Below are 10647 nucleotides of genomic sequence, written 5' to 3'. Positions count from 1 at the left end.
AAAAAAAAAAAAAAAAAAGATCGAGGTGATGGCAAATGTATCAGTGGGACTAAAAATGTAAAGTTCTTCCTCATCCAGCAGAAAGCATCCTAGAGAAAGCTACAATTGATGCAAGAGAAGAAATGACAGGAATAGGAAGATCATTCTCTGTGTTTGGAAAACCATTGGTGAAGAGCTGGCAGTGGGACGGGGAACCAAACATGGTCCCGTGCCTGTGGGAATAGAAGTACCTCTTCTTTATTGGGTGAGTCAAGTGACCATTTCCCCATTTTCCTCAACTCACATCTACAGCAAAGTGCATTGGACTTCTCTTCCAGACAGCCAGTTCCTCCCACCGACTCCGTAGCTAATAAAGGAAGGGATTATGGAGAGAAGCAGCCTTCCTGATGGGTTTAGAAAATAATTGCATAGAACAAAGCTGTATGCATGTTTTATTATGCATTTGCATTTACAGAAAACCAAAAATTTGAAAAGGCTTATATTCAAGATGACATATGAAATCACCCAATTAAAAGAAAGAGATGGCAAAGATTCAAAAACTGATTACAGAATTTAAGAAAAAAAAATGAGAAATACATCAAAGGTATAAATCTGCATTTCCCTGGGGTCTCAATTCAGTGATTCAGCGTCTTTTTAGTAAGTGGGTCAGAAAACTGCTAATCCTGTAACGATTTTGTTCAACTGCACCCAGCTGGTAGATGTATTTCTTGAAGATCTAAAAAAAACAAGTATGTTAAAATTGTCAATGTTAATGTCAACCCAATATCAAATTGCTTTGTTTATCAACCATGAAACTTGATTGAAAGTCTATTCTTTTAATTGGCAAGTAGTAACAATGTTGTTTGTGGAGTACTTTTGAAATGCTGTGTTCAGGGTTGCACATTTCTGTGGTATAGCTGATAGAATAACACCATATAATAGGGAGTCTCAGACTGAATGAAATTCAACAGGACAAGCCAGTTGCACTACAATATGAGGACAAATATAGGAGCTGATGTATTGGCCTTGTAAAAACAGCTCAGGTTTAAAAACAAAAAACAAAAGGCATAAATCAACATAGAAAAGTTTTTTTTTTTTTTTTTTTTTCCCCAAGACAGAGTCCTGCTCTGTTGCCCAGGCTGGAGTGCAGTGGCCTGATCTCGGCTAACTGCAATCTCTGCCTCTCAGGTTCAGCAATTCTCCTGCCTCAGCCTCCTGAGTAGCTGGGATTATAGGCATGCACCACCATGCCCAGCTAATTTTTGTATTTTTTAGTAGAGACAGGGTTTCACCATGTTGGCAAGGCTTGGTCTTGAACTCTGAACTCAAGTGATCCACCTACCTTGGCCTCCCAAAGTGTTGGGATTACAGGCATGAGCCACCATGCTTGGCCCCATCTTAACCATTTTTAAGTGTAGTTCAGTAGTTAGAGAATTCACATTGTTGTGCTACTCTCACCAACGTTCATGCACAGAACTCTTTTCATCTTGAAAAGCTGAAATTCTGGCCGGGTGCGGTGGCTCATGCCTACAATCCCAGCATTTTGGGAGGCTGAGGTGGGCAAATCATCTCAGGTCAGGAGTTTGTGACCAGCCCGGCCAGCATGACGAAACCCTATCTCTACTTAAAATATAAAAATTAGTCGGGTGTGATGGTGTGTGCCTGTATTCCCAGCTATTCCAGAGGCTGAGGCAGAGGCAGGAGAATCACTTGAACCCGAGAGTTGGAGGTTACAATGAGCCGAGATTGCGCCATTGCACTCCAGACTGGGCAACAAGAGTGAATTACATCTCAAAAAAAAAAAAAAAAAACGAAACCACACACAAAAAAACAAAAATTCTGTCCCCATTAACCAATAACTCCCCTTTTCCTTTTCCCTTCAGCCGTGGCAACAACGATTCTACTTTCTGCCTCTAGGAATTTGACTCTAGGTACTTCATATAAATGGAATTATACAGTATTTGCCCTTTTGTGACTGACTCATTTCAATTAGCATAATGTCCTGGAGGTTTAACCGTATTGCAGCATATGTCAGAATTTCCTTCCTTTTTAAGACTGAGTAGTATTCCATTGTATGTATATGTCATAGTTTATCAGTTTGTCTGTTGATGAACGCTTGGGTTGTTTCTACCTTTTGACTAGTGTGAATAAAACAGCTATGAACATGGGCGTTCAAATATCTCTTGAGTCCTGCTTTCTATTGTTTTGGTTGTATACTCAGAAGTAGAATAGCCAGATCATATGGTCATTCTACTTTTTCTTTCTTTTTTCTGACAGGGTCTCACTCTGTCCCTCAGGCTGGACTGCTAACTCCTGGGCTTAAGTGATTCTCCCACCTTGGCCTCCCAGAGTGCTGTGATTACAGGCGTGAACCACTGCACCTGGCCCTACTTTTTTGAGAAACTGTTTTCCTTTGCCTGCCACATTGTTTTCCATAGTGGTTAAAGAATCATTTTTAAATCCTCTGACATCAGGATGTGTAAATTCATTCCTTCACTCTTATTCTTTCAACAAACATTACTGAGGACTTACCTTGTATTAATGACTGTGCTAGGCTCTCTAAAGCTTATAAATAAAACTATTTCGGTGGTACAAAAGAAAAATATCTATGACATAGCTAGACGCGATGGCTCTGGCCTGTAATCCCAGAACTTTGGGAGGTGGAGGCAGGCGGATCACTTGAGGCCAGGAGTTCGAGACCAGCCTGGCCAACATGGTGAAACCCCATCTGTACTAAAAATATAAAAATTAGCCAGGCGTGGTGGCACATGCCTGTAGTCCCAGCTACTCGACAGGCTGAGGCAGGAGAATTGCTTGACCCGGGAGGTAGATGTTGCAGTGAGCTAAGATCGCACCACTGCACTCCAGCCTGGGTGACAGAGTGAGACTCTGTCTCAAAAACAAAAAAAATATATATGTATATGAAATATATATACACTGCATCAGAATAGAGAGATACCATCACCCCTAAGCCAAAGTAAGGCTTGAATTCAAGGGTTCAATACAATTAAAAGGTTTTTGTCTTTCAGGAGGGGAGTTGGTTTATTTGGAAGAATAGGAAAAGAAGCATCACAGAGATAAATAATGGACATCCTATTAAAACATGGCTCAGCAATGGATTTCTAGTATTCCTGACTCATTGATGAGGCCATCCCAAGAGGGACAAAGTATATCTAAAAAGCTATATTGAAGGATATTCTCTTAGATCATTCATCTAACTCTCCTTGTTCTAATTACATGCTCCTTAAGATGTGTTCTAATCAATTTGACTTCTCTGACTAAAAAGGGGGAATGCTTTTGACCTGCCAACATTAGAAATTTGTTTTTTGAGAGTTTTTATTTCTTTTTTTAAATTAATAAATGGATCTTGGTTTTAAACATTGGGCTTGATAAGCCCTAATTAATTTTCTTGAGACGGGATCTTGATCTGTTGCCCAGGGTACAGTGCAATGACACTATCATGGCTTACTGCAGCCTCAAACTCATGAGCTCAAAGGATCCTCCCACTTCAGCCTCCCAAGTGGCTAGAGCTACAGGCATGGACAACCACACCCAGCTAACTAAAAAAACATTGGAGGGGTAAAGATAGGATCTCACTATGTTGCCCAGGCTGGAGTGCAGTGGCACGATCTTGGCTCACTGCAACCTTTGCCTCCTGGTTTCAAGTGATTCTCCTGCTTCAGCCTCCCAAGTAGCTGGGCTTACAGGCACCTGCCACCACACCTGGCTAATTTTTTTGTATTTTTAGTAGAGACGGGGTTTCACTACGTTAACCAGGCTGGTCTCGAACTCCTGACCTTGTGATGCACCCACCTTAGTCTCCCAAAGTGATGAGATTACAAGCGTGAGCCACCATGCTTGGCCCCAGAATCAGATTTCTAAGACTTTCAAATCATGGCCAGGCACATAGCAAGTACTATATAAATGTTGAATCTTGTTATTGATGAGAAACTCTCTAAGGAATTATTACCTTATGAAATCTCTTAACAGGCAAAGTCTGACCTCACAGAGCACATAGGAAAGCTTCTTTTCTGTTGAAATTTGCATAATTCTTTTGTGTGTAAGTGTGTGTGTGTGTGTGTGTGTGTGGCGGGGGGGATGACAGGGTCTTGTTATGTTGCCCAGGCTGGCCTCAAACTCCTGGGCTCAAGCAGTCCTCCTACCTCTGGCTCTCAAGTAGCTGGGACTGCAGGCATACCACCATGCCCAGCTTGCAGAATTTTTTTTTCTTCTTTTAGACAGGTCTCACTCTATTGCCCAGGCTGAAGTACAGTGACACAAACATGGCTTACTGCAGCCTTGATCTCCTGGGTTCAATCCTCCTGCCTTGGCATCCCAACTGCTGGGATTATAGGCATAAGCCACTGTGCCTGCCCCCAGCTGGCATCACTCTTATTCTCAAAATGTAAATAAAATTGTGAAGAATTCAACAGAGCACAGTGCTTCATGCCTGTGATCCCAGCACTTTGGGAGGCTGAGGCAGGTGGATCACCTGAGGTCAGGATTTCGAGACCAGCCTGGCCAACATGGCAAAACCCTATCTCTACTAAAAATAGAAAATTTAGGTGAGTGCGAGGCTGCCTGTAATCCCAGCATTTTGGGAGACCGAAGCAGGTGGATCACAAGGTCAGGAGCTCAAGACCAGCCTGACCAACATGGTGAAACCCCGTCTCTACTAAAAATACAAAATTTAGCCAGGCATGGTGGCATGCACCTGTAGTCCCAGCTACTCGGGAGGCTGAGGGAGAAGAATCGATTGAACCCAGGAGGTGGAGGTTGCAGTGAGCCGAGATCATACCACTGCACTCCAGCCTGGGTGACAGAGCGAGACTCCGTCTCAAAAAAATAAAATTTTTTTGAAGGATTTATTTTAGTTGTCTTCTCACCTCTTCTTTTGGTGCCCCTTTTCCTGCTTCCAAGCACCCCACATCCTCCAGATTTTCTACTGTGGTGAGATAAAGCAGTCCCACCCCCAGGTAGTACCCTAAGATCCGGGCTTCCCGCAACCCAGTAGAGTTACTGTTTGAGAAATTTATAATGTCAATAAAGACATTTATGATGTCAATATGAGAAATTTATTGATGTCAATGCAGTCACTACTGATAATGACTGTGGATTATATATGCATATGTTTTAAGCTTCCTGGAAATTTATTGCCAACATTCAAAGCAAAGCTCTCAAGTTGTAGAATTGAATTAATTGAGGGAGGCCAATAGGGACAAAACTTTTAGGTCATATGAGGCCTGTTTATTGTCACTCTGTCTCTTGTTTTCTCTACTGTCCCTTTTAAGAATCCTGGGCCAAGGCCGGGCATGGTAGCTCACGCCTGTAATCCCAGCACTTTGGGAGTCTGAGGAGGGTGGATGACCTGAGGTCAGGAGTTCAAGACCAGCCTGACCAACATGGTGAAACGCCGTCTCTACTAAACATACAAAAATCAGCCAGGCATGGTGGTATGCACCTGTAATCCCAGCTACACACGAGGCTGAGGCAAGAGAACTGCTTGAACCCAGGAGGCGGAGGTTGCAGTGAGCCAAGAGGGAGACTCCGCCTCAAAAAAAAATTCGGGTTGTATGCTAAAATGCGGTTTAAATAGGATGGTTGCATGTGGTTCTGATGAACATCCAGATTTGAATGAATGATACACAAATGAGTTTATCATTCTATTATAATTTACCATAAAAGCAGAATTTAATCTGCATTGACTTAAGCTCATCTGATATATTGGTAATTTACGTAAACCTGTAGTAACAATATTTACAGAAAGTCTTGCCTTTAATTTAACATTTATATTATTATGGTAACTGGGCTTCTTTGAGATGTTGAAAAATAAATCTGGATGATTTGTTTCAGCGAGAGGAAGTTTTGAAAACGAAAAGTGAAGGATACAATTTTATATCAAAAACAGTTACAACTTCCATGATAAAAATTAGATTTCTTTTTAAATCAATGGAATTTGACTTAAAGGCTAAGATTAAGTCTCCAGGACTCAAGCGAGGTTGTGGAATCTCATTAGACTCTTGTGTAATACATGTTACAAATTTGGTATGACCACAAATTGTTAGTATAGGAAATCAACCTTTGACAATTGTCTAAGAAAAGGGCTTTTTTTTTTTTTTTTTTTTTTGAAACAGGGTCTCACTCTGTCGCCCAGCCTGGAGTGCACTAGTGGTGAGATCACAGCTCACTGCAGCCTCAACCTCCCGGGCTCAAGCGATTCTCCCACCTCAGCTTCCTGAGTAGCTGGGACTACAGGTGTGAGGGGAAGCTTTTCTATTTTGAAGCTACCTGGAGAAGAGTGAAGAGTACAGTCTATCGTTGATGGGCATTTGGGTTGGTTCCAGGTCTTCGCTATTGCTCAGCAAACTGACACAAGAACAGAAAATCAAACGCCGCATGTTCTCACTCATAGGCAGGTGTTGAACAATGAGAGCACGTGGACACAGGGAGGGGAGCATCATACACTGGGGTCTGTTGGGGGTGGCTAGGGGAGGGACAGCAGGGAGTGGGGAGGGTGGGGGAGATAACATGGGGAGAAATGCCAGATATAGGTGATGGAGGGATGGAGGCAGCAAACCACTTTGCCATGTATGTACCTATGCAACAATCCTGCATGATTTGCACAGGTACCCCAGAACCTAAAGTAGAATTTTTTAAAAGAATGGTACATTACTCATATGGCCCAGGCTGCCAACCTCACTTTCGTTCAGTTTTCCCCTGAAGTTCATGGTGACTGGTACCCACTTGCAAATATTGGAATCAAAGGAGAAAGAGCAGAAAAATTCAATGAGACAATTGTTTTGAGTAGGGTGTCAGATCAGCACCAACTGTCTCAGCAAGCTAGGAAGCTTTTACAAGATCAGAAACTCAGAAACCTAAATTTTTCAACTTGGCTTTTTCTTTTCTTGCTTTTGGTATTTCATTTGTTTACTGCGATAGCTTCTTTTGAAAATGACAGATGATCTCATTTTTGTGAAAGGGAACTTTTCAAGCTTGTCCGTAGTTAGGCCAAGGTTGAAAGGGAGACCTGTGGAGAAAGTCAGAGATGTGCTGGGTTTTCTTGTGTGTGTGTCTCTGTGTGTGTGTGTGTGTGTGTGTGTGTGTGTGTGTGTGTGTTTCGAGATGGGTTTTGTTTTTTTTTTTTGAGACGAGTCTGGCTCTGTTGCCCACGCTGGAGTGCAGTGGCGTGATCCCGGCTCACTGCAACCTCCACCTCCCGGTTCAAGCAATTCTCCTGCCTCAGCCTCCTGAGTAGCAGGGATTATAGGCATCCGCCACCATGCCCAGCTAATTTTTGAATTTTTAGTATAAATGGGGTTTCACCTCATTGGCCAGGCTGGTCTCAAACTGCTGACCTCATGATCCGCCCACCTCTGCCTCCCAAAGTGCTGAGATTACAGGTGTGAGCCACGGCACCCAGCCTTGTTTGTGTGTTATTATTATTTGCCAATTTCTTTTTCTTACTGAAATGAACCTCAGGCAAATCATCTATGGTATAGAACCATGGTACAAAACTGAGAACAGGTATAGCAGCACATAAAATTGCTCTCACAAAAATGGGTATCCCAAGAAGATAAAGTTACCAAAGTTCGTGTCCTGCAGCTCACTAAAAATTGAACCCAACAATGTAACCTTTAGCGTTGACTGATCTTTTCAGAACACATTCTTGAGAGGTCCAGCATAGTCATCTAGTATCATTACAAATGCTGGTTAAAAATTAGTTTTTTACCAGCCTCAGCAACATGGCAAAACCCCATCTCTACAAAAAATACAAAAATAAGCCAGGTATGCTGGTGTATGCCTGTAGTTCCAGCTACTTTGGGGAGTGAGGTGGAAGCATTGCTTGAGCCCAGGAGGATGAGGCTGTAGTGAGCAGTGTTTGTGCCACTGCACTCCAGCCTGGGCGACAAAGACCTTGTCTCACAAAATAAATTTGGCTTTTAGCTGGCTGGCTAAAAAAGGTGGTGGCTCACTGCTGTAATCCCAGGTACTTAGGAGGCTGAGGCAGGAGGATCGCTTGAGGCCAGGAGTTTGAGACCATCCTGGACAACATAACTAGACTCCTATCTCAAAATAAAAAAGGTAAAAAATAATTAGCCCAGAGAACTGTCATGCGCCTGTAGTCCCAGCTACTGAGAAACCTGAGGCAGGAGGATTGTACCACCACATCCTAGCCTGGACGACAGAGTGAGATCCTGTCTCTAAAAAAAAAAAAAAAAAAAAAAAAAATGAGTCTTTTGCTGGGCACGGTGGCTCATCCCTGTAATCCCAGTACTTTGGGGGGCTGAGGTGAGTGAATCACCTGAGGTCAGGAGTTTGAGACCAGCCTGGCCAACATGGTGAAACCCTGTCTCTACTAAAAATACAAAAATTAGCTGGACACAGTAGTGGGCACCTGTAATCCCAACTACTTGGGAGGATGAGGCAGGAGAATTGCTTGAACCCAAGAGGTGGAGGTTGCGGTGAGTGGAGATCACACCACTGCACTCTAACCTGGGTGACAGAGCCAGACAACGTCTCACAAAAAAGAAAGAATCTTTTGTGGTATGAAGATCTTTCTGTTATTTGTTTTTTAGCCGTCTTCCCAACTACCCACGGTACAATTCTGCTATTTTAGGAAGTACGAATATCATTTTGCCATTAATGTATTTAGTATCAATTAACCACTTGCACATAGCTCTGTGTGGGTGAATTTTTGAGTTAAGAATTTCCTTAAGAAAATAAGTTCTAAGGTTTTAAGTTTACTTTGATCACTTTCCCATTCCAGCTGGCTACCTGCAGTGAAGTAAAGCTCAAAAGATCTAATGCCTCTTTCAACTTCTGGATTGAGTCATGACGATTAGGTTTAACCTTAACAGAAACAGAAAAAATAAACCCTGAAGTGTATGTGTTCTTCCAAATTTATAGGTCCTAGACCAGAGCCTCAGTGGTTTTTTAAAAATTCATAAGGAGCACACTTTTTGTTTTTTTGCTGTTTGAAGTCTGAGGTTGGCCAGGTGCGGTGGTTCATGCCTGTAATCCCAGCACTTTGGGAAGCTGAGGCGGGCAGATCGCTTGAGGTCAGGAGTTCGAGACCATCCTGGGCAACATGGTGAAACCCCATCTCTACTAAAAATACAAAAACTAGCCAGGTGTGGTGGCATGGGCCTGTAGTCCCAGCTACTTGGGAAGTTGAGGCAGGAGAATCACTTGAACTCGGGAGGTGGAGATTGCAGTGGCTGGTGAGCACAACACTTCAGTCCAGCCTGGGTGACAGAGTGAGACTCCATCTCAAAAAAAAAAAAAAAAAAAATCTAAGGCATTGCTTAACCTAGGTCTACAGTCAGGCCAACAAAATGATGTACCATTAGATTCTTAGCAAAATGTTCTTAATTCTGCCCGACCTCCCTGACCCAGTGTTTTTCTCTCCCTTGCCAGCTCCTGCTTTTCCTTCATCACTCCAAAGATACCCTCATTTGCTTCATTATGATTTAATGAACTGGTCTGTCTCTTTTAATGTCTTTTATTTTTTTGAGACAGAGTCTCACTCTGTCGCCAGGCTGGAGTGCAGTGGCTTGAACTCGGCTCACTGCAATCTCTGACTCCTAGGTTGAAGTGATTCTCCTTTCTCAGCCTCCTGAGTAGCCAAGATTACAGGCATGTGCCACCATGCCCAGTATTTTTAGTAGAGACAGGATGTCACCATGTTGGCCAGGATGGTCTCAATCTCCTGACCTTGTGATCTGTCCGCCTTGGCCTCCTAAAGTGCTGAGCTTACAGGCATGAGCCACCGGACTCAGCCTTTTTTTTTTTTTTTTTTTTTTTGTCAAGACAGAGTTTTGCTCTGTTGCCTTGGCTGGAGTGCAGTGGTGCAATCTCGGCTCACTGCAGCCTGAACCTCCTCGGCTCAAGCAATCTTCTCATCTCAGCCTTTCAAGTAGCTGGGACTACAGGCTCATGCCACTATGCTCAGCATAGTGGTATTTTATTATTTCTTTTTGAGACAGAATCTCACTCTGTTGCCAGGCTAGAGTGCAATGGTACAATCTCTGCCTCCAGGTTCAAGTGATTCTCCTGCCTTAGCCTCCAGAGTAGGTGGGATTGCATTGCAGGTGTCTGCCACCACACCCAGGTAATTTTTGTGATCCACCCTCCTCGGCTCCCAAAGTTCTGGGATTACAGGCGTGAGCCATCGTGCCTGGCCAATTTTTGTATTTTTTTTTTGTCAAGATGGGGTTTCACTGTGTTGCTCAGACTCATCTCGAACTTCTTGGCTGAAGTGATCCACCAGTCTTGGCCTCCCAAAGTGCTGGGATTACAGGTGCGAGCCACTGTGCCCGGCCTAATGTCTCATTTAATGAACGAAAGTCTATTTATTTACTTTCATGTTTTGGGAATGCATTCAAAAAGAGGAAAATGCCCTCATAATTTTAACTTTAGCCTTATTTTCTTTAATCATGAAGGCTGTTTCTCAAAGTCCTGTTTGTGATTAACTAACCTTGGGAGTTGGGATAACAAAAGGTGAAACAGGTTCCAGCAGCATGTGAGAAATTTTCCTTACAGGTGATTTCTTTTTCTTTAGTGGAAAAAACAGAAACTACTGGATAGTATATGTTGGCTCAAAGTTAATCATGAACCAGGTTTTATATTCATCAACCTGACCCAACCAGAGTATTCTTTTTTTTTTTT

Source organism: Cebus imitator, unplaced genomic scaffold (assembly GCF_001604975.1).
Source record: "Cebus imitator isolate Cc_AM_T3 unplaced genomic scaffold, Cebus_imitator-1.0 Scaffold434, whole genome shotgun sequence".
Taxonomy (NCBI): domain Eukaryota; kingdom Metazoa; phylum Chordata; class Mammalia; order Primates; family Cebidae; genus Cebus; species Cebus imitator.
Note: the sequence above shows the minus strand (reverse complement) of the source record.